General features: G+C 39.8%; 1 long non-coding RNA gene across 6 annotated transcripts in view; it reads right to left on the reverse strand.

Annotated features, from left to right (window-relative positions):
* LOC131906033 (uncharacterized) overlaps positions 1-25,451 on the reverse strand; it is an 82,061-nt gene that overhangs the window by 25,242 nt on the left and 31,368 nt on the right. For 2 of the 6 annotated variants that reach the window (XR_009378104.1, XR_009378103.1), the window contains one exon: positions 20,282-20,391. This is a non-coding gene — a long non-coding RNA (uncharacterized LOC131906033). Of the gene's footprint in view, positions 1-12,390; positions 12,557-17,889; positions 18,021-18,620; positions 18,704-20,281; positions 20,392-25,451 lie in introns of those variants that run through there. The other 4 variants (XR_009378105.1, XR_009378106.1, XR_009378108.1 and 1 more) reach the window with 4 other exon arrangements.

A 25,451-nucleotide genomic window follows, 5' to 3' on the forward strand; every position in this document is an offset into this window, starting at 1 on the left:
ATTTTTTTTTAGTGAACAGGAAGATAAATCAAGAGAAATGAATGCCATTTAAATTAATGCTATGACATTAGCTGCTTTATATTTTATTAACATACATGAGGAACTCCACATAGATATTATGAGAAATAAGCATGATCTCAGTATATAATTTGTATTTGGGACATACCAGCAGGGTGCCTGCTGGTGCACATACCCTGATCAAATCATAAATAAGAAGGTTCACAAACTAAAATGCTTACATTCACCAAGGAATAAATGGTTGATATGGCACAAGAATTAGAAAAAGATCATGTTAGTGTAAATTCTCAGGCCTGCTAACATGGTCATCTACCTTTAGGACTTCCTAATTTACATACTTCTGGTTGGCATTAATTATAAATAATGCTAGTTGGACTAAGAGTTTTCAGATGCACAAGGTACAGCTTGGATAAGATTCTTCTCCTTTAGCCAAGTTCAAATACTAATGAGCCTGACTTGAAGGACATCTAGACACTTGAGGACACTGGAGTCTATATACAATAAGTCAAGGGTTGGAACTTAAGAGAAATTTCTAATTTTTATGAGTTATTATTACTATAATTATTGTTGATGATGTTGTTGTTATTTTATGTGTCTGGGTATTTTCCTTGTATGTATGCCTATGTGTCAATGCATACATGGTACCTGTGGAGACCAGAAGACTGTGTCAGATTTCCTGGAACTGGAGCTACAGACAAAACAGAGTTGTGAGCCACCATTTGAGCACTAGGAATCAAATCTGGACCCTCTGGAAGAACAGCTTAACCACTGACCACAGTAAGTAGTTTCTCCAGACCTTCTGATATATATATATATATATATATATATATATATATATATATATATATATATATTTTTTTTTTTTTTTTAAAACGAAAAGTTCCCATTTTATAGATGAGAATACTGGGGCCAGGGGAGAAGAGACTCCCAAAAAGTATATGGAGCAGAACAAAAACTAGACTGTTCTAGCATAAGTAAGGCCGGTTTCCACAGCACTAAATCCTTTGTCTACCTTATTAATGACAAAATGCTCTCACCTGTCAAGAAAATCCTCAGACGTGTGTTTGGCCACACTATATTATATCCTACTAGGTTCAGACTGCTGATATGAAGCTACATTTCTTGGTGCACATGCCATAGCTCCTGAAAAGCAGGCTGGTTATCAGTACTCCTGCATTCACTTGATTCTGGTTACTTATCATGTTATATAATATTCTAGACAATTTTGTTTGTTTTGTTGACAGCTTAACGCTTGGTCATTTTGAAGATAGTAGATTCTATTATTATTACTTATTGGTAATTTCAGATAGATTTAATGAAAAATAATTATTTGCTTAGCTTCTCAATGGAAATCTCAGAAAAGATGTGTAGATTTTTCAATATGACTGCTATAGTTATTAATCTCCACAATCCCCATAGTTGTATATAAAAGAAGGCTAGAGAAGAAAAGCAGAGTGGCGTCTTGAGCAGAGCATGCTGAACGGTCCAAGTGAGAGCATCTGTTATAACTAGTCTATTCTTGGAAGCAGGAAAACCCAAGATGGAGGAAAGGTGACCTTACAGGCCACCAAAGATCCACCTTGAACTCTTGTCCACAACAATTCAATTGTGTCAGGCACCTCATTTCCTCATTTCCTAATCTCACCTTCAAGAATCTCTCTCTCTCTCTCTCTCTCTCTCTCTCTCTCTCTCTCTCTCTCTCTCTCTCTCTCTCTTCTATGCCTAGAAATGCATCTAGTGGAAATAATTGTGTTTATTCTCACAGCTCAGAAGTGCTTCCTACTCTGTTTACTGAAATCCTGGCATCCTTTAGAACACAGCTCAAGGAAACCTCACTTTGAATGCTAACCCTATGATTTGTTTGCTGTGAGGCTAAGGGCAAGTCAGGCAGTTCATCATTTCCCTGACTCTCATTTCTTGAGCTGTAAAATGAGTTAAGCAGCTGCCCTATTGCTAGCCACATCAAGCTGTGCACATCCCAGATGAACTCAACAGCATCAAACTGGACATTGACAAGTGATGTTTTAAATAATACTTTTTCTTCCACTGAAATCACTTTAGCCTTCAACAGGGACCTTTCACTCCAGATGGGAAAACCTAAGTTAACTGGTATGATAATTTCTAAATCATTCTAGTGATGGCCTAAAATAATACACTGTCCTTAGTGACTAAGGAAGCTGCCCTTCTGAACTGCCCTTTATCCCGTTCTGAGAACAAGATTATATTCATTTTCTAGGCCTGTTATAACATAACACTGAAAACTGGGCATGTTAAACTACAGAAACGTATTACTGCACAGTACCTGAGGCCAGAAGTTTGAAATCAACATATCAAAAGAGCCATGCTCTTGCTCTCAGAGGACTCTAGGGAATAAATCTGTCCTTATATCTTCCAGCTGTACCTATTCACTGGCTAGCTTTGGGTTTCCTTGGAGATTTGGCTTGAATGTGTCCCCTAAAGTTCCAAAATTAAGTGGTGCAAGCTTTGGGAGGTGAGTATGTGGAAAGGTTTTGCTGGTTGTGCAAGGCTCAAGGCTGGGAATTCCATCTCTTGCTCTCCCACCCTTGAGTCCTTGCTATCTCTTGTTTTTCTGACTGTGGTCTTCAATGATAAAGCACAAAAGCTCTTACCAGATGCTCTTGGACTTCCCATTCTCCAAAACCATTCTGTTCTAGGTTTAGATTGAGTGAGTTTCTTTTGGCATTTTATAAGCAGGCTCATAACTACAGTCACATCATTACATTCATCCACCTATGCGTTCTTTAAAATATTTGTATTTATTCTTTGAGAATTTCATGTACACATACAAAAGTATTTTAGTCCTATTATTTATCCCCACTCTTCCAGTCCAACTTCTACTGTATCCAACTCCTACAGACCCATCCAAATTTCATTCTCCTCCCCTGTAGCATGAATCTTAAAAGGTCTTATTAATAAAAACAAACCTGGAGTCAGGTATTAGGGTGAACGCTGGAAGATCAGAGAAGCAGAACAAGCCATAGCCACCTCACCTTGCCAATTCCTCAGCTAATCCTGTTTCCTCAGACTGGAAGCTTCTGTGTCCTCATATCCGAATGTATCTCAGCTGAACTGCTGCTCTAAAGCCTAAAAGCTTAACCAGCCTAGTTCCTGGTCCTCATGACTTATATACCTTTCTGCTTTATGCCATCACTTCCTGGGATTGAAGGTATGAGTCACCATGCCTGGCTATTTCCAGTGTGGCTTTGAACTCACAGAGATCCGGATGGATCTTTGCCTCCAGAAGGCTAGGATTAAAGGTGTGAGTGCCACCATTTTCTGGTCTCTATGTATGTCTAGTGGCTGTTCTGTTCTCTGACACCAGATAACTTTATTAGGGTGCACAATATATTGGGGAACACAATATCACCACACTCCCCTTTTAGAACTCACAAATTCCTACATATACACGGTTAAGGAGTCTCCTACGGAAGTATGTTCAACCTTAAAAGGCCCTTAAAGAAAACTGATTTTTCTCTATCCTAGTAGCCATCAACAGTCAATAGCTCCTTGGTTGGGGGCTCAGGAACTCCTTCCCCATCCATGCTGGAATGTTGATTGGCTTGATTTTTATAGATATTGTGCAATGAAGGCAGATGCAACAATCCTGTCATACACAGAAGACACTGTTTTCCCCAGTCCTCCTTACCTCTGATTCTTAAAATATTTCTATCCCCTCTTTTGTAATAGTCCTGATCCTTGGGGGAAAGAGATGTGATAGAGACATCCCATTTATGGCTGAGCACTATTCAGACACTCAGTTTCTGCACTTTGACCAGTTGTGAGTCTCTGTACTAACCTCCATCCACTGCACAAAGAAGCTTCTCTGATGAGGACTGAAAGCTACACTAATCTGCTCATCCATTCTTTAACAAACCCCTTGATGAAGGTTACTACTGTGAGCCAAGCAACTCTAGTACCAAGAGATGAGCCCTTGTCTTCAAGTAGGACATTAAACCATAGATGTCTGCCTCTGACTAGAATGGAAGGCAGGGACAAAGTTCCCGGAGTCTTTTGAATCCCACACAGTGGCAATGGCTTGGCTGTGTTCACAGCAGGTGCTCAATAAATAACTGGTGAGTCATAGCCCAGATGTACAGAGTGAGCTTTGTTGCCTGGGTAGCTACTGATTTATGGCTCCATATGGTCACTCTCTCTAACCTTCACAGTGCCTTCCTATGCCAAGGCCAACACCTTATTTCTTTTTGTATCTTTTTCTCTACTTCTACAAATGAGTGCTCCCATTTTCTATCTATCTCCTGAGCAGCCCAGTCCCAGTGTAATAGAAAATGTGGGAGGAATTGGGTACAAGGTTCTTCCTCTGCTATCATAGATTGACTGGGCTATTCCTACAGATGACATCCAAAGTTGAAACCATTCTTAATCACAATAACCATTGTCAGGAATGAGCCAGATAGTTACAAAACATGATAATGCAGAGGAAATTCTAATTAAAAGAAATGAAGGAATTTAACACTGATCATCTGTCATTATGCTGTCATCCTTACCAATGAAACAAATGGTAGTTTGTGCCAAGAGTCTGGCTATCACTTTCAAAAGAGAACTATTTATAATTAGAGTTGTGTTGAATATTTAAAAGTTGCAAAATTACCATGTCTCCAGGGGGAAATGTCTGTGAAACCATGCAAGGGCAAATCCAGAAAGATTTCTGATACATGAGGAGCTTCCAAGTTTGTATTAAACAAGGAAAATGGGCCATAACAATTAAAAGCAACATGCATTTTTATAAAGCCATTCTGCTAATTAATTGTCATCTCACAAATATTTCTAAGCCTATAGGACAATGATGAATGTCAGTGGGTGATTATCCAGTTAATTGAAATTGGAGAATTCATTTCTCACTTACAGGCTTTATAACATAACTTAATACAACATTTCTTCCATGTCCAGTGACCGTTTATTGTAGCGTATTGTCTTAGGGTCTTGATTACTGTAATGAAACCTCATAACCAAATACAAGTTGGGGAGAGAAAGGTTTATTTCATCCTATAGCCTGTAGTCCATAATCCAGAGAAGTCAGAGCAGGAAATCTGGATAAAAGAACTAATCCATAGTCCAGACAATAAGTACTGCTTATTGTCTCGCTCCTCCTGGCTTGCTCAGCCTGCTTTCTTATAGCACCCAGGACCACTGCCCAGGGATGGAACTACTGAATTGGACCCTCCCACATCAATTATCAAATCAAGAAAATGTACCACAGGGCTGCCTACAAGACAATCTGGTAGGGGCATTTTCTCAGCTGAGGTTCCCTCTTCCAAAATGATTCTAGCTTGTGTCAGGTTGACATAAAGGTAGTCAGCACACATCTCTAACATAACATGAGAGAAAAACTACATGAGTCTCCAAAACAGCTAATACAAAGCTCACGCACCTTTGAGCACTTGTAAAAACTCAAAACTTTACGAAAATACATGTTTATTTTGTTTATTATTATAGAATACTCCAATCTATAGATAAGTAAGTGGTGTAGTACAAGGAATCTTCCATCCATCATTACAGTATCAAATATCAATGCATGGCAGGCACAGGCTCATGTACACTCCTATATACTGCCTTCTCATTCAGATTATTTTAAAACATGTAGGAGACAAAAAAAAGTTTTCCTTTCAATGTTTCAGTTTGTACCTCTAAAAAAAGTATGAACTCCAAAAATGTTAGCATCATGAAAATAATCATTATCATACTGAAAAATTAACAATAATGTGTTTCATGTCAGGCATCATACATTATGCCTATAATCCTAGCCCCAAAATCAAGATGTTGGATGAGAAAACTATCACAACCTCAATGGGCTATATAACAAGATACTGTCTGAAAACAACAACAATAATAATAATGTGGCTTTCTTTCCTTCAATAGACTTGATGCAGTAAAGTAGATGGGATGAAGAGGGAGTGATGTAGCCACCTACTATTTGGACAATTTTGGAGAACTCATTTAACTTCCTCTAAGATTGAGTTGGACCAAAAGTAAGATGGCTAAATCAGAGAGCATATAATGTATGTTTAAGCTAAGCACAATGTCAGCTATAACTAAAATAGTCAAACTAAAATTATGCTCAGTACTGTTAGAAGGAAATTCAATTTCTCTGGAAAGGTAGTTCAGGAAGTCATCAATGAGTACCATGTTTCTAAATCAATAAGATTGCTTTTAGAAATTATGTGACTTCATGTTAGCTTCTGACATTACTGTTGAACACATAACTCTTTCTGGAAGGAATCTTCTGGTTCCCACTGTACTATGCACTCATGCTAACCCCTTCTTATTCTCTGAATAGAACACATCACTGTAGCATGGCCACCAAAAGCTGCAACTCTTCAAGGGCCAATCTTAATTCTACTTTGCCATATTTCCCTTGTAGGCTCACTAGTTTTCAAGCAACGGAAATGGTTTAATTGCTAGCAACTCTTACCTTGGTACTCCTGGCCGTGATACCATCTTTTCCCTGTTTCCTTCATTTAACAGTGCCTTCCTCCTACTCTCAACTCAGCTAATCCTTACATCTCTTCCACACCACCGCTAAAGCACAATCCTCAGAACAGACCTTTTCTCACTCTCCATTCACACACTCTCTTATATATTCCTAGGAGAAACCCAGGTTAGGTTGCAAATATCTCTGGTCATAATGTTTTCATCAAGCACCCAACTCATAACCTTGTTTTATGTGTATGTTTAAAGACCCCTTCTTTAATACATCTTATTGATTCATTAGCATTGAGCTCATGGCCAGGAGCTATGTAATTCATAACTGAATGAAACAGACTCAGCGCATATATTTTCTCCATATGGCACCTCATAGCCTGCTTGCACTTAGGAACATGAAGCAACAGTTCAGGGGGTATATTTTGGGGTCATTTTAAACAGCAAAATCACCAATAAAAAAGCAGAAAAATGCAAAAAATGGCATAAAACAAGCTATAAAAATGGTACTTATTTTTTATCTGAGAGCTGATAAAAGAAGGCAGAGTACAGTCTTGCTCCATCTCAGCAAGAGATGTGCAGCTTGGGTGACTCCAACTCTTCATTGCTGTCTGCATGCCTGAAAACAGACATTAAAGTGCTGGGAATATTGACTTAGGGTTTACAAATAAACTTTAGAGGGTAGATGAATTTCAAATATAGAATCCAAGAAGAAGGAGGAATCAGCTTGATTTAAAAAAACCCTTTTCTAGCTAAATTATAAGCTTCATAGAAATAGTAGTCTTGTCTCTTTTATACACTGTATCCCACTATACCTGATGCATTGTAGGTATCTCATAGTATTTTCCTAGTTAATTAATATGGTGATGTTTTAATTGAACTGAAAAGTGATTTTATTTGTATCTTAATAAATAAAGTTGCCTGGGGGTCAAAGCTAATAGGAAGCCATAGCAGAAGCGGGGGGGGGGGGGGGTGGCGCACACCTCTAATCCAGATCACATGAGAGACAGATCTCTGTGTGTTCAAGGATACAGCCAGTATGGAGACACACGCCTTTAATCTCAATAGCAACCATAGAAGACCTGGAGGTCTGTATAGACAGGCAGTGACAAGGAGGTCATGTGGTTGGGTTTACAACCAATGAGAAGGCAGAACAGAAAGTCAATAAAAAGACAGACACACAGGAAGTAGGTCTCTTTCTGAGGGGAAGGACTGCAGTGGCAGGAAGGGTAAGAAGGCGGTTTTAAGTCTCAGCTCTTAGCTACTGCTCTGACCTCTTGGGCTTTTAACTCTGCATTTGGCTTTGTGTTTTTTATTTAATAAGACTGTTACATCTACAAATTAACAATATAATTTTGTGATTCCAGTGAAGATGAAAAAAAATTTCAGTTATTAGCCCCAAATTCTACATAAGATATGAAGAAGCAACAGGGTGTGGCCATCAAGAATAGCTGGATTACATGAAGACCAAAGCAAGAAGAGCATGTGTTCAAATTAGTAAACTGTGGACAAAACAATGGAGGAATTGATGAAAAGGAAGAGCTGAGTCTAGGTGAAAACACAGGGCTGAGAGATCAAGTATAAAACTGACTTCCAGTGTAGTGGCTGACATACCGAAGTGCAGGTCTCTAAAGCATCATCTGTTACGGAATTGTACTTGGGACAGAGTAATTCCCACAGAAGGGTGAGGGAATAAAGAGATAAATAACCAAATGAATGAATACATAGATGGCTAAGGAAAGCAGAATACTGAGCTGATGACATCTAATCATCCTGATAGAGTAAGTATAAATGACTATGTCACTGAACTTTCTTCAAGGTCATGTGTATGGTGGGAGAGGAATTGGAATAATAAGTACTTTCACAGAACACCCCCAGGCAGTGGTCTTCAGTTATTCATCTCTAATTCAGTTCTGAGGAGAAGGAACAAGTGTTGTGTGACTTTTCCTAAAGTGACATAAACAGACATCTATTTACCCCAGGTAGTGCACCAATAACAGACCAAAGAAATTATTCCACCAATATCTGGACTAATGGGCCAGTGAGTTTACTGGGCAACTCATAGAGAAGAGTGAAGGACTACTTACCAGAGTATGGTCCACCTGAAGATGAAGGCAGCTGAATAGTGGAAAAATCCATCTCTGAGCATGTGATGAATCTCAAAGACATCCATGGAGCCCGCACAGGACTGGCAAAGAGCTCACACAGTTATAATGTCTCTCTTCCTCACCAATCTGGGAATGGACCTGTGAATCAAGATTTATATTTTTGTTTACTTCCTAAGCCTTGTAAATTTCATTTGCTTCCTGACTCTTAACATGCTCTTCCAGGATGGAATGTTTCAATTCAGAGAGAATAGCCACCCTAGAGTAGCCTGATGAAGCAAGATACCAAAGTTTCCAACTCACTAGTGGAATGTGGAGTTAAGGTTGCAGTTCCAATGAGGAAATAAGCGTTTATCAGGGAAGGAAATAGAAACAAAGTCATGTCTGTGCTGGCACTGTCCGAGAACCAGGGCAAGGTTTAAGGTGAAAAGTTTCCAAATTCAAAGCAGCATGCTTAATCTGGAAGCCTCTTGTACTTGTTAGATTAATATCACATGACCTAGTGAGAATTTTTGCAAAAACCAGGGAACCTGTCTGTTGGGACTCATAGGTCAGAGCAGTTAGAAACACTAATATGAAAACATCTAGATGTTTCTTGACTATCTTGAAACTCTAAAAGCCTCAACCAGACAAAGGACTGAAAGATTTAATCTTTTCACCTTGAAAGACTCAGATGAATTTATTTCAAGCAAAATTTATTGAACACATATTAGGCACAAAGAACAGAGGGATGTGGGATTGAGGAGAGATCAATGCAAGATGAATGTGTCCTTCAACAAGGGTGTGAAATTTTGGAATGCAAGAAAAATCCAATTATGTTAATTTCCTAAGAGATTCAAAAGACTCCAGAGGCTGATGATTTTTTAATTAGCATCTACAGGACAATTGCATACAAAATAAGTTCAGGATATATTGATGGTTCTTGAGAAGTAAAAAATGTGAATAAAAATATTTGGAATGAATCAAAACAAATGAAACTTCCAGGTCCACAATGATCCATGGGATTCCATACTGCATTCCATATGACACTGGTATGCATATAACTATAGGGATTGTCCGTAAACACTAGCAATCCCAAAGACAAGCAAGTGAAAATTTCATGTTGAGGAGCTTAATCTAATATTTTCTCACTCTTAACTCAATCTGGAAATCTAACCTCACACATGCTGATTTTTCCCCCTAAAATAACACTACTAAGGAGAAAACCAAGATCACAGAAAAGCCTCCTGGGTTATGTTCAAGATAATCAGCTGAATTCTTTATGGATTCCTTCTGTTTCTTCATTAAAATAATAGTCTTTATCTGGAGTCTTTTAGTCCTTGGAGACAATTCATGGTTTTAGCACTGAATCCAAAGAACAGTGATTTAAGATAAGAGAAAAACAGGAGGCCCTGGGTTGCAGTAATGTGTCAAACCCAATACAAAACACAAACAAAATTAATTCTCTCCTCTATCTCCCAGGGTTTACCCATCTATTAAGCACCCCTCCACAGACATGCATTCGAACACATGAACACACATAAGTATACCCCTGCCCCAGCCTAGTGTTGTCATGGGATTCTGATCTTTGGGTACTAACAGAAGTTTGCAAATGACTCGTTTGTGCAATTTTTTTTCTCTCCATGGTGGTGAACCCCTAGAAATTTCTAGGGGCTGTTGTTAGCTCCTTCTCCTCACCTTTTCTCTTATTAACATATTTCATTACAATTCCTGCCAGGATCTTTCCAGTTGTATTTTCATAGCTCTCCTCAAACCCATTTATCCAGCTATTAATACTCAAGGTAAATATCTTAAATGTCTGCTGGTGGAAGCATTGCTAGGAATATAAGATTCTCAGTAAAGCTCTACAGACTGTAAGTATTAAAAACGGGTACCACTGGAGCTCCATAAATGCTAGATAATGCCAGGCTATGGGTGCCTCCTCATACTCTGGTTCTTGCTACATCTGTCCACACAAGCATGACTTCCAATCAACTGCCAGTAATGAAAGCGTTCTCTGAGCTTTGTGCCCTCAGTCATTACATTAGAGTGACAGACCAAAACTATGAGTGAACTAATGTATTCATGGAGGAGTCTTCAACCAAAGACTAGAAGGAAATGGAGTGTAAAGACCAAGCTGACTAGCCCATAGGTAACAAAATTCTAGGGTTCTCCCTTTGCTTCTCATTTCCCCCACTGACCTATGTTTCAGTGGCCCATGGCATATCCAGCTGTGTGATGACATTCCTATTGGCTGACTTTCTCTGGACTGTTTTCTAAGACAGGTCAATCACTAATGCTCTGACCACTAACTAGATACCTTACAATCTAACTACCCTAAGTAGTGGGTACAGAGTTCAGAGCCTAAGAAGTCACTGCCATAAGACTAACACCTCCCACACCCCGTCCCCATCCCCTTCATTTTGGAAACCCAATCATAAGAAGGGGACTTTCAGGTTCCCCCTGCTTCTGACTGGCTGGCTTTAAGTCAGGGAATTATGTAGCTAGAGTTTTCCTGCCTGGCCCACAGTCAGGACAAATCTCTGTCACCCGCCAGTCCCACAGCTGCTCAGACCCAACAAAATAAACACACAGAGACTTATATTGCTTACAAACTGTATGGCCGTGGCAGGCTTCTTGCTAACTGTTCTTATATCTTAAATTAACCCATTTCTATTAATCTATAAGTTGCCACGTGACTTGTGGCTTACCAGTATCTTAACATCTGCTTGTCATGGCAGCGGCTCAGCCTTCTTATTCCCAGAATTCTCTTCTCTGCTTGTCCCGCCTATACTTCCTGCCTGGCTACTGGCCAATCAGTGTTTTATTTATTAACCAGTCAGAGCAACACATTTAACATACAGAACATCCCACAGCAGAATTAGGCTATGTGAGAGTTGTAAAGCTGTGTGTTTTCCTCCCTCTCCTTCTCTCTCCTCTCTTCCTCCCTTCTTCCCTTCCTTCCTCCTTCTCTCTCCCCCTCCCTCACCTCCCCCTCTCTCTGTACAGATGTATGCCACACACCCCTTGGATTTGTTTGATCACTGGATATCATATCTCCAAGACAAAACTATTTACTTAGGTTTACCTATGTTCATGACAGAAAGGATACATTACAGCCACTGGCAGATATCAGAGATGCACAGAGATGCAGCAGAGTAGAGAAGAAAGAGAAACCATTTCCATGCCCTTCCTGGGCACAACATCCTCCCCAGCTGCTCAGGGTGCCCACTAACTCAGAAGCTTGTCAGAGCTCATTGTTCTGGAGGTTTACAGAACTTGATTTCCAGCTCTCTTCCCTTATCCCCTCTTGTGTCCTTTCAAGAGGTCAGATGCTAGTAATGAAAACCCTAATATTGTATTCACTCTGTCTTTTTGGTGACAAGCATGAAGCCATATAGAGATACCAAACCCACAGCCTTTTCATAGCATAAACTCTAGTATGATCACAAAGCGTTCAGTATGAATAACAAAAGTGCAAAGTAATATGACTTCAATGCTGATTCCCTTCAAAATTGTGTTGAAATTTAATTGCCAGTGTAATGGTATTAGGAGGGGGACAAAGGATGGAGAGAGAACTCAGCAGGTGAGAGCATTTGCTGTTCAGGATGAGGACCTGAGACTGATCCCCATAATAAAGAGGTAGCTCAACTTCCAATTTTTATAATTCATCCAGTCTGTCAAAGAGTTGCAAATGGACTCAAACACTCAGGAAATTCCAACAGTTTGAAGATCAGTATGCCAGTGACTCTGGATGAAAACTAAATGCATACCACATTTCTTTTCATCATTTACTTCCTCACTCCTCATTCCTCACTGGGTTTTTACCTCTCAGATAAGCTACTTGTGTCTGATCCTGTCTCACGAGGTGACCACAGAGACAACAGGTGACACCAGTGATGGAGGGTGGTTCTTTCTGTTTTTTTCCAGAGACAGGTAAGCAGAAGACTGGACACAGAGTGTTCATGCCATTCCCAAGATCTGGATGAAAATGCCTGTGGAGGAATAGGACTCCCATCAGCCCCAAATTAAAGACCTTTAAAAGAAAGAACACTAACCACACTTCACTAGACTGCTGAAAATGAGAACCTTTCCATCAGAATCTTTTAAGATAGCATAGCACTGAAGGTTCCACTCCAGAGCACTTCAAAGACCAAATTTTCAGAAAGGACAAGCCGAAAGTTCGAGTTTAGAAAGACGAGGAAAGTGTAATGAACAGCTCTAATTAGCAATTTTCCTAGATGTAGTATAAAGGAAAAATTAATGTGTAGATTTGGGTGAAATATAAGCCAGTGTTGATTAACCCTCATGTACCTTCTCACCTCTAATAATACCTCTATTTTATTAAATGGGCCACAAGTATTCTGTTGCTGGTAATTAGGTTCAGAGTGTGTGTCACAATTGTAATGGGTTATTGATTGCCTCGTAAAGAACTTCATAGCTCCTCAGGCTTTGAAACCATTAATGAATGCTGGAATTGATAAAGTTGAGTTTAATTACATACAGTATGTCTTGTTAGACATTAACCTTGCATTTATTCTGGTTTTGTTTTAATGTTTTGTACAGTTGAAATTTTATTTTGAAATTTCACAGAATAAATGTCTGTCCTGGCTGTACTTTATTCTTCAGAAGCAACAGCATCCATGAAATCTTAATTTTGGAAGAAAATTAGTACATTATTCTTTATGATTTACTATTTTATGTAGTGGTAAACCTATATTTGTGCCTGACTGAATGTTGTGTAAGAATGACAAGATAAGCAGGTGTACTCCAGTGCAAGGGCTTTTTTTCCTTGCTCCCTAGGAACCCTACTAAAGTTCCCTGCTCATCCAGAAAGGACATTACACATTATATACCTCCTCACAAGATGTTGATGGATAAATACCTGGCCAGAAATACAGAAGCAAACCACTCAGCTCAGATTACTGGTTCTACACTGTTCCAGAGATAAGAAGGATCCTTGTTTGAAGGACAATCAAGGCCTTTTTAACAAGTCAGTGGACTTGATGTGTAGCCCCAAGTGATATTTCAAACACTTATGAAGGAAAATACTGTCACACATGGCTATCACTCATTTCAAGGAGACTAGTTACTATTTCTGAGTTCTCTGCTTTCTAGTTCTCAAATCCCAGATCAAATTCTTCCTTTCCTGCACACACACACACACACACACACACACACACACACACACACACTGTTCTCTACACACTAAATACTTTCTAAGTAATTTTAATATCTCAGATATTTTTCTTCTAATTTTGCAGTGCCAGGATCTTACACACACTGGGCAAACACTCTGTCAGCTCTATTACAGAGCCATAACCTTTGTCCAATTAAGCACTTTTAGTTTCTTCCTACTCTTCATTTGGAAATGAACAGTGAATTATGACAACCTGAAAGTCAAATTTCCTGGGGACAGGAATGACTTCAACCTCAAGCCTCCTAAAGGCAATGATCACATTGTCCCTGCTCAGAGCTGGCACTTGATTTGGAGTCTGGGGAAGCACTGAGCGCATAAAATCCTCTTCTTTTGGAGCAAGACAAGAAAAGGGGGGGTAGAGGAGAGAGTACCAACAGAGAAATATGCCTAAAACATATGGGAAAATGTGAAAACACCCCACGATCTCCAAGAACTTCACCAGCAAAATTCTCATGACTATACTTGTTCTAGACTGCAACCCTATTTCCTAAGCCAAAGGCAAAACACAAAGAACTGGAAAAGTCTAATCAGTGTGACTACAAAAGAATCAGCTCCCTCAATGGAATTAGCATATCTGAAGAAACAGCCAGACAATTGAAGGGGATTTGTCTCTTTGGAAAATAAAGTTTGGAATGCAGAAAGGAAAGAATTGGCAGCATGGCTCCAGGCCTTGGTAGAAAAGGTGGCCTCTACCACTCAGCTCTTGCAACATCATGTTAGCACCAAGAACATCATCTTGGGACTGTCACCTTTTCTTAAATACAGCAAAGCACAGAGAAGAGCTAAAAACAAAACAAAACAAAAAAACAAGCTTAGCTGTCAGGTACGTGAGAAAAAGTTCATAAAAATTTGAAGCCCATGATGCAAATTGAGACAACCTCTGTTTTGAAGTTCAACAAATAAAAATTTCCAATGTTGGTTATCAAAATGGACAATTAAACAAGAATCATGCTTCGTCATTAATGGAAGATAAAATTAATATGCAGTTCTACCAGGGTATCATATAGGTATCATATATTCTCTAAATATGATAATCGCCCCCTGGAGCTTTTTACTGTAAGATCAGCAGTACCTAGGTATCTAGACTTCCCCAATGGGAGGTTGGGAGGTGCTTCCAGAGAAATCTGTGTGTGTGTGTGTGTGTGTGTGTGTGTGTGTGTGTGTGTGTATCTGTGTGTCTCTGTGTCTGTGTGTGTGATGATGGAGGTGGGTTCTTGAAGAAGCCAAAGGTCAATGTTGGGCATCTTAGTCACTCTCCACTTTATTTTTGAGACAGGGTCTCTCACTGAACCTAGAGCTCACCAGCTTGGCTAAACCAACCGACTGACCAGCAAGAAGCCTCAGGGTTCCTTCTGTCTCCACCTGCCCTTTGCAGGGATTACAGATGCATACTTCTGGGCCAGACATTTCAATGTGGATGCTAAGTGTTAGATCCAAAGGGGGAGAGAGGACAGATGACAGTGCTGGTGACAATGACAGAGTAAACAGAAGGATTGTTATTGTGTAAACAGAAGCCTAAACGAACCTTGGTACCTCCAAAATAAGTCTAAAAATGAAGTTCAGAGGATTCTGCCCCTAAAGTTATCCACTGGGACAGTTCAGTGGATTCAGCAGGTCTTTCATTGTAGGTATGAGCAAGCATTTGTTTACATATTGAAATATACAAAGGACAAATAGTTTTTGCTTTTCCCCTTGTCTTATTACTCAATAAGAAAATAATAATATGAATTAAAAAAAAAAAGCATACTGTGCCAGTCATGTTTATAACGGGATCATAAGTTAGAGGCCAGATTGGAATACATGGGAAAGTTCTGTATCTAATTTTTTAAAAATTGAATCTAATGCAAGCACAATATACAATCATTTATGCATTGTATTATAACTCTGAAATACCTAGTCCAAAAGTGATAGGAAACAGAACCATAGTTTCTTTGGTTCCATGGAAGATTGTTATGACTCTGTTTCACTGGAAAGATGTTTACATTGAAGCTGTTGTTAGAATTTTTAATTTTAAGTTGATTTAATGTTGATTTTCTTTAACTTCAAGAAATAGCTTAGTTTCTGAAGCCTTCTGGAGAGAAGGTTTTCCTCTTTAAATTCTTTGCTATTGTTGTCCGTGATTCTCATTTATCAAACATAATTTGAATGACTCGGTTCTTTCCTTTCTCTCCATCTTTCTCACAACCTAACTGTATAACTTTACCTTCCTGGAGGACAAACACTGCACTGTTTTCATTCGAGGGCCTCCTCCAGTGGCTTACAGTCTTGTTGCCAATCTGCCCCCATCCCGTCCTGTCCCCAGCCATACCTGGGGACTCTTAAAGTCTATGATCTAGAAAGCCACAATTTGCCTCTGCCTGCTCCTACTATCCTAGGAAACTCAGACCCTCTCCCGAGTGCAGAGAAATTCTCATAGAAATAGCTGGACCATTCCTTCTCCATAATTCCCTCCTCTAAAAGTCTTTATGGGCCCCAGGATAACTGCAGTGAACACCATCTCTGTAAATCAGTCAGCCAGAGATGTGCAGAGGGGAGTTACACACCAACAGGGTTGTAATTCAGTTATGCTCTGTTCTGCCCAGAAGCAAGAGACAGAGTTTCCATGCAGGGAGAGGAACAGCAAGATAAAGCCTGGAGAAAAAACAGAATCTGGAGAAAGACAAAACTGCTGTGTCTAAATGGATGCCACCTATATGATTTAGGATAAAAATGTTTTGGAAGTGAACCCAAGGCTTCAAAAGATGGACCTGAATTTCACAGAACTTTCTGAACACCTGTTGCTTGGAAAGTAGATTCCGACTACCAATCAAGATATTTCTTCCACTATACCCAATGTGTCCTCCTCTTTGTGACTTAAGAACCTGTAATCAATGGGTGTGGTGATGTGTGCCTCTAATCCCAGCACTGGGTAGTCAGAGGTGGGTGGATCTCTGTGAGTTTGAGGTCAGGTAAATCTACATAGTGAGACACTCTAAAACAACAACAGCCAAAACCCTCTGGAATCAAAGCTGACAAATGTAAGTGATAACATAGATGACCTTTGCCCTAAAGATTTCCTTATTAGAAATAACAGGACAATGATGAACCTGAAGCAGAGACAAAGTCAGGTGTTATTTGGACAAAAGGGATCTCAAAATTTTTCCATTGTCTGTTTTCTGAGAAAATGGGAGAAGAAATCTCGTCAGCCAAAGTTGATCAATTCAATGCAAAACTTATGAACATTTTTAAATATTAAATTAGGGAGTATGGTGGTTTGAAAGAAAATGGCTCCCACTGGCTCATATATTTGAATACTTGGATTCAAGTTTTTGGACCTGTTTGGGAAAGATTTAAAGGTGTGGTCTTGTTGGAGGAAATATGTCACTAGGATTTTCAAAATCCTATGCCATTCCCAGTTAGGGCTCCCTCCCTCCCTCCCTCTCTCTCTCTGCCTGGGGCTTGTAGATCAGATTTACACTCTCAGCTACTGCTCCAGCATCATGCCTGCCTGTCTACTGCCATGATCCCCACCATGATGACTATGAACTCACTCTCCAAAACTGTAAGCAAACCTCAAGTTAAATGGTTTATTTTATAAATTACCCTGGTCAAGGTGTCTCTTCATAGGATTAGAAAAGTAACCAGGGCAGTGAGGAAGAAAACTGTATTCAAAATATTTGCAGATGACCCCTCTAGCCTCATTATAAAAACATGCTTTTTAATGTTCCTTCATTTTATTAGTATTTTTTAATTTCTTCATTTCATGTCCTTATGTGAGCTTCTTTGTTTTATATGAAAACATAATGTTGTAACAAAGATCCATTTGTCATGTTAGAGACTGAGAAAATAGCAGGTATAAAGGAAATCTAGCCCAGCCAACTCTTGTCATTTATTCAGACACTTTATCAGTCTACAGTTCTTTTTTTTTTTTTTTTTTTTTTTTTTTTGGTTTTTCGAGACAGGGTTTCTCTGTGTAGCTTTGCGCCTTTCCTGGAACTCGCTTTGGAGACCAGGCTGGCCTCGAACTCACAGAGATCCGCCTGGCTCTGCCTCCCGAGTGCTGGGATTAAAGGCGTGCGCCACCACCGCCCGGCTCAGTCTACAGTTCTTATTTTGACATGGTACACTTCTTCTGTTTCTAATGCCACAACCCCTTCATGGCATCTTCACAACATTATGTTATTAACACCTTGAAACAAATTTTTCTTCTACCACCTTGCCCCTGTAATTCCTTAAAAAGCTTCTGGCTTCTTCCTCAACATTCACTGAATTAATGCACTCTGAAAGCAAAGCCAGAACCAGGGGACAGAAACAATTAACAAAAAACATGCTGAAATATAAGAGAGTAAAGTGTAAGGAATTTTATCATATTACATGACTGGATATTATGCATATCACAGGATTAATGTGCTGCTAAAACATTTCTATGTCCAAATATTTCCTAGAACAGAATTTCTAATGCAACCCTGTACTTTTCTTTAATAAGATAATACAATACATTTTGGAGTATAAAGTAGAGATATTTTGCTTTCATATTTTGTTCTTGTCTGTTATGTCAAATATAAAGAAGGGAGCCGGGCGGTGGTGGCACACGCCTTTAATCCTAGCACTCGGGAGGCAGAGCCAGGCGGATCTCTGTGAGTTTGAGGCCAGCCTGGGCTACCAAGTGAGTTCCAGGAGAGGCGCAAAGCTACACAGAGAAACCCTGTCTCGAAAAACCAAAAATATATATATAAAGAAGGGAACCATGGTGAGAATGGGTCAAACCTAGAATTGTTCTGTCCATTCTCTAGGATGCTCTTTGCCTGATTTGCTCTATTTAAACCATCTCTCACTCAACACTCAACCTAGTCCCACCACCTCCAGGAACCTTTCCTTACATTGTAGCTTGCACGCTCAACTTTACTCCATCTTGTAGATTTGTTTTATTCACTGTTCCTACTGCTTAGGGGACAGGAACTCCCTGTAAAAGGCAAAAAGAAGAAGGAGAAAGAACACCCTGATTGGATCTTTCAGAGAACCCTTAATCTTAACGTAAGGTAGTTAATCAGATGATAGGTGTGAAGGCCATTGAAGAGAGATTCCACTCTCACAATCAGCAGATTATAAAGCAGGAGGGAAAACATCAAGAATTTGATTACTGGCCAGAGAATAGAATTTGGATCCTATCTCTGGCTCTGGGTGGACACTTAACTTTCTAAAATGCCTATAGAGACAATAAGGTTACCACCGAGCAGGAGGCTTTCTGATAAAGATCAAAGATAGTCTACTGTCTCCTTTTAGGAGTTAATCCAAATTATCTTGTAAAGCACTTGAAGAGAAAAATGCTCTATTCCAGGGATTATAATGAATATCATAAAACTTATCTAAAGATGTGGGTAGGTGCAGACCCTTTGGCTATTGTGTACTCTCACCCTGTGAGAACATTTCACTCCATAATGGCCTCTTTAGTTATTGCCCACTCTCACCATTGAGAGTATCTCCTGTTATTCTACAACAAATTGTGCCAGTTTCCTATGCTACGCTGTGTGTTTCTTTTCAGAATTCATTCACCAGGGATCATAAGGACCAGGAAGCTGAGGGAGAGCAGAGTGAGATGCTGGGAGTAAGTAACCTAGGTATTATAAAAGCCCCCATTTGTGTGTGTGTGTGTGTGTGTGTGTGTGTGTGTGTGTGTGTGTGTGTGTAGATGTCTCTCTCTATGGCTGGAGAGGGAGGGAAAAAGAGGAACGACAGAGAGAGACTTATTATTTTTAAAAAATTGGTCACACAGAGACTGGAAACTCCCACAATCTTCCATCTGTAAGATTGTTTAAGGTCAGTCCCAGCTCAAGAGAACAATGTCAACTGTCTGTAGTCTGGAAGACAGAGAATTCTCCCTTCTGTCTTTTGTTCTACTAGACTCTCAAGGAATTGGATGGAGCCTGCCATATTGTAGAAGACAGGCTTTAGTCAAGAAATATCCTCATAGTCACACCCAGAAATATTGTTTAACCAAATATCTAGTCACTCTGTGAGTCAGTTAAGACATAAAATTAATCATCATAACCATTGTTTCGAAACTATAAATCATGTCACACAGTGTTTTATTACATGAAATCTTTAAATGAATTCTTCAATTTCTCCCTAGATAGGCAAAAAATAAGAGAGGTATATAACTTATTAGAATTCACAAATATGTGATCACTGGCTAGAGAAGAAAAATTTTATCCCTAAAACATCCTTAATCAGGAGGCTAACTCAACTGCTACCTTCAAAGAATATTCAGATGAGCCTGAGAGGCAGATTGTCCCCTAGCTGACCTTTCACTTGTCACCACCTGATCTTTCTTGTTCAGGCCCATACTGGGGACATATTTCATGCTAATAATCATTACATTTCCAAAATTACTGTGACCACTACCTACTACTACAGAAATCTGAGCAATAAGCCTCTTGGTTATTATCAGAGAGCATTTCAGTGACTGCATTCATCATTTTTCTGTTTAATGTGACCAAAGATATAAGAAGAAATTAATAGTAAGAGGTTTAGCATGACTCACATTTTTAGATTTTTCAGTAGATGATCAGTTGGTCCTGTTGTTCTGAGCCCATGGTGAAGTAACAGACTATGGTAGAAGCATACAATGAAACAAAAACACTCACTTCAGGGCTAGAAAGCAAAAGAGGAGGGATTTAGTGGGGAGGTTCTTCAAGGGTATACACCCACACCCAAACTCCTGAGGCCCTCCTGCCAGGTAGACAATACTTGGGTTCACCATGAGATATTTATCTTTTTGAGTCTGGCTAATTTTACATAACATAATGAATTGAAGTAACATTTATTGTTCTGTGCATGACATAATTTCAGCTTTCTCTAGAGCTGTATAAAATCCTATTATGTATATGTATTGCAAGTTTCTTACTAATTCATTTGCTGATGCACATCTAAGCTAGTCCCATTTCTTGACTATTGTGAATATCACAGCTGGAAGTGTGAATATACAAGAATCTCTATGGTATGTTGACTTGGAGTCCTTTAGAAATATGTTTGAGAGTGTTAATACCTCGGCCACATGGTAGTTCTATTTCCAATTTACTGAAGAACTCTGTACTGATTTCCATAGTGACAACACAAGTTTCTGTTACCACTAGCAATTACACTTCCCACATCTTTTCACCATATATTGTTATTTTATTATTATTTTTTAAGACAGTGTCTCACTATGTAGTCTTGGCTGGCCTAGAATTCTCTGTGTAGGCCAGGCTATCCTCAGACTCATAAAGATAACCTGCCTCAACCTCCTGTGTGCTGGGAATAAAGGCATGTGCCACCACCACGCCTGCTGTCATTTACTTTCTTGATGATAGAAATTCTGATAGCATCCCTTATCAATAAAAGCGATATTGGATGAATCACAATATGTGATCTCAAATCATATTACAGTGTAGCAGGAATCTTAAAGAGTCTTATTAATAAAATCAAACCTGAGGCCAGTTATTGGGGTGAACACTGGAAGATCAGAGAGACAGAACAAGTCACAGCTAACCTCACCTGGCCAACTTCTCAGCTGATCTTGTTTCCTCAGACTGGAAGCCTCTGTGTCCTCATGTCTGAATGGCTCTCAACTGAACTGTGCTGCTCAAAATCTAAAAGCTTAACCAGCCAAATGCTTCTAGTTCCTGGTCTTCACACCTTATATACCTTTCTGCTATCTGCCATCACTCCCTGGGATGAAAGGCTCACTTCTTGGGATTAAAGGCATGTGTCACCATGCTTGGCTGTATCCTTGAACAGATGGATTTCTGCCTCTGGAATGCTAGGATTAAAGGCGTGTGCTGCCACTGCCTAACCTTTATGTTTAATATTGTGGCTGTTCTGTCTCTGACCCCAGATAAGTTTATTAAGGTGCGCAATATTTTGGGGAACACAATACCACCACATTACAGAGCCACAGTATCAAAAATAGCATGGTCTCCAGTACAAAAATAAACCTGTAGATCAATAGGGTGGGATAGGACCCTGAAATAAACCCATACAGTTATAGCTACCTAATTTTTGACAAAGCTGTCAAAAACACCAGAGAAAAGACAGAGACTTTAACAAATCATTCCAGGAGCACTGAGTTTGTGCAAGAAGAATGAGACTAGATCCATACCTCTCATCCTGCACCAACATCTATTCAAAATGGATAACAGACATGAGTATAAGAATTGAAAATTTGAAACTGTCATGTTGTATTGCAAAGAAATCACAAGACAGCCCAGAGAGAGACGATGGAGAAATCCTCTCCCTCTTGTTTGGAACCTCTGCACACTCAGAACATCAAGGTCACGTATAAAGTGGAAATGAACTGAATGTTCACTGTCAGCTTGACTGGATTTAGAATCCCTGTGAAACATGCCTCTGGATGTGTCCACTGGGATGTTTTCAAAAGGCTTTAACTGAAGAAATATTTCCCCTGAATTTAGGTAACAGCATTTTCAACCTGTGGGTCATGACCCCATTGGGGGGGAGGGGCGGGTGTCACATATCAGATATCCTGCATATAAGATATTTACATTATGATTCATAACTGTAGAAAACTTACACTTCTGAAGTAGCAAGAAAATAATTTCATTGTTGAGGGTCATAACAACATGAGGGGCTGTATTAAAAGGTTGCAATATTGGGAAAGTTGAGAATTACTGGGTTGGGGGTCTCAGACTAAATAAAAAAGAGAAAGTGAGCTGAGCATTAACATTCATCTCTCTGCTTTTCTGACTACAGATGCTACCTCCTGTGTCTACCATCATGCATTTTCCATCATGACACACTTTACTCTCCAACTGTGAGCCAAAAGAAACCCTTCCATTCTTAGGTTGTGATTGCTAAGCATTTTGTTACAGTAATGTCAAAAAAAATAATAACTGATTTGGGGAGGATAGATGTTGTGGGAGAATTGTTCACACTGCCACTACACTGTGCCAATAAAGCCACCTTGAGTGTAAGAACAGACTCAGAGCTTGGCTGACCAGGATTAGTCATAGAGATATTGGAGGACTGAGGAAGTCAGATAGAGAGGAACAGGAAGAGAGAAGTGGTTAGGGGAGATTTTGCAGGGGTTTTGGATGTAGAAAACATCTGAAAGTAGAGTCAGCCAATCTTCCCTCTGCTGTTCCTCGGATTTATCAGGTTTTTTTTTTTTTTTTTTAAATCTCAATTTCTGACTCCCGAGTTTTTATTGATACCAGAGCAATTAAGGTAAAAGCTTTAGGGAGAGATATACATGTGCCTTGCCAGTCACCACAGCCTTTCTCCTTTCTGCAGATCGAATATTGCCAAAAATATTCAACTTCCTTGGCCACCACTAGCCATAGTCTTCTCTTTTATGTGGCATTGAATCATTTACCAAACTTCTACCAAAAATAGCAATGCTGGTAAGAGTTCCCACTGAATACAGAAACTATTGGCCATGTGAAGTGGGACCAGTGATGAGTGTCCTAGAGCACCTCATCCATATAAACACATGCCTGGAATATCTAGTTCAGCCCTTTATTTCTCTCAGTCCCACATGGCTTAGAATCAGGGAATTATAAACTACTGAAACCACAAATAGACTTCAACATCATCTCATACAGGTGTTGCCAATTAAAATGTTTCAGGTACCCATGAGGTAAGAGAAAGGAGTAAAACTCAATTTAAGGCAAAACACAGCTGGAGAGCCTGGCTGGCCATTGCCCCAGTGACAGACACTGAAACACCTACTTTTGTTGAACGGGAGAAAAAAAATAGCTCAGAGTTCAATACAAAATGTGTGCAAACTAAACGCAGATGCCAAACCTCCACCTCCTTCTCCTTGGTTCCATCATTTCTCAATTTCCAGAAAGAAAAACAGACCAAGAGAGAGTAAGACATTTTCCCAAAGTGGTTCACCTAATTAATGGGAGAAACCAAACCAAAATCCAGGCCCAGCGTGACGCTGGGTCACCACTGCCTAGAGTATAATTTTGCCAGTTTTCTTTCTGATGTAAAAGTGAGATTCAATGTATTCATAAAATAGTTGCCTCGTAGGTTTTGCCAGAATAGAAATGTTCTCTTGGAACTGGCTGTCTTTGGGGACTGGCTGCCTGGGTCAAGCCTGTGAAAGAAATGACAATTTGATTTGTGGCCCTCACCCCCCTTGGGGACCTGGCTGTTCCTGATGCTTCTACAGAGCAAGCAGGAGTCCCCAGAATGCTGGGGTACAGCAGTCTGCATCCATGTGCTGATAGATGCCACCAGCCTGGCACATATCTGTGCAGTGTTTGAGAGAAAATGAAAGTGCCCGCTTGTCTGGGGTCCATTTGATCCAATAGAAATAGAGATTAAAAGGCAGCAATTTGGGACAGGTGTTGTCCCCTGAGTGTTTTCAGAAATGCATACACACAGGTGGTGTCAGTCGCAGTTTTCACACTCTGCGTGCAGCATCCATCTTCTTCTGTACATCATCAAACGTGTGACATTCTGGTGCACATCAAATGAAAACTAGGAATGTGCTGTGCCAGTGTTCAGAAGACACTGGGTTTGCTAAGAGTGGGACCTGTAAGGTGTCCCACCATAGGTAATGGGCTCCTAAAAGCCTGCTCTTGCACCAGGGACAGATCCTGATCCCACTGCCAGGGGTCCCCTTAAGCAGGTCAAGCTACAGAACTGTCTTGCCTATGCGGAGGAGAGCGTCAGGCTTTAAGGTCTAATATATTTTCTTTAAGGATGTTAAATCATGGCACAGTCTTAAGCATCACCATCATTGGATTACTGTAGAAGAGCTGCTGTAGACATTGGATGGTAGAGTGTAGGTCGAGTTGGGATTTTATTTGCATATGTATGTCTAAAACTTATCAATTAAGATACTCTAATGGAATATAAAATTGTATGTATTTATTATATGGAACATGATGTTTGAAACTATGTATACATTATTAAGTGTGGCTCACTAATGAAGGTATTATGTCACACAAAAAGAATGGGACCTGTAATATCCTGAATCTTAGGATTCCTTTCTTTTAAAATATTTTTGTTTGTTTGTTTGTTCTTTATTTTTTTGTTATTTGTTTGTTTGCTTTTTTTTTTGAGACAGGGTTTCTCTGCATAGTCTTGGCTGTCCAGCAAGACCAGGCTGGCCTAGAACTCACAGAGATCCACCTGCCTCACCCTCCTGAGTGCTAAGATTAAAGGCATGGGCCACCACTGCCCTGCTATAAAATGGTTTGCTGTTGTTGTTTTAGATTTATATATTTTATTATTTTCTGTGTATGAGCATTCTGCCAGCATGTAAGTGTGTGATGCCCATAGAGGTCAGAAGAAGGCGTTGGAGCTGCTTAGACTGCAGTTATAGAAGAATGTCACTTGCCATGTAGATTGTAGGAATCAAGATCAGGTCCTCTGCAAGAGTAAAACACTCTCTTAACCACAGATCCATCTCTCCAGCTCCCCCTGCCCAAAGGCTTTTCAGATATTTTACTTGTATTGTGTTGGTCACCTGTATATGTATATGTGTTTGTACATGTGTACAGGTGCCTGAGGAGTGCATCAAATCCCCTGGAGCTGGAATTACTGAGAGTTACAAGTGCCTACTATGGATCATGGGAATTGAACTCCAGTCCTTCACCAAAGCAGCCCCTGGATTTCTGATTTTTTTTTTTTTTTTTGGTTTTTCGAGACAGGGTTTCTCTGTGTAGCTTTGCGCCTTTCCTGGAACTCACTTGGTAGCC

The sequence above is a fragment of the Peromyscus eremicus genome, chromosome 3 (assembly GCF_949786415.1).
Source record: "Peromyscus eremicus chromosome 3, PerEre_H2_v1, whole genome shotgun sequence".
NCBI lineage: Eukaryota > Metazoa > Chordata > Mammalia > Rodentia > Cricetidae > Peromyscus > Peromyscus eremicus.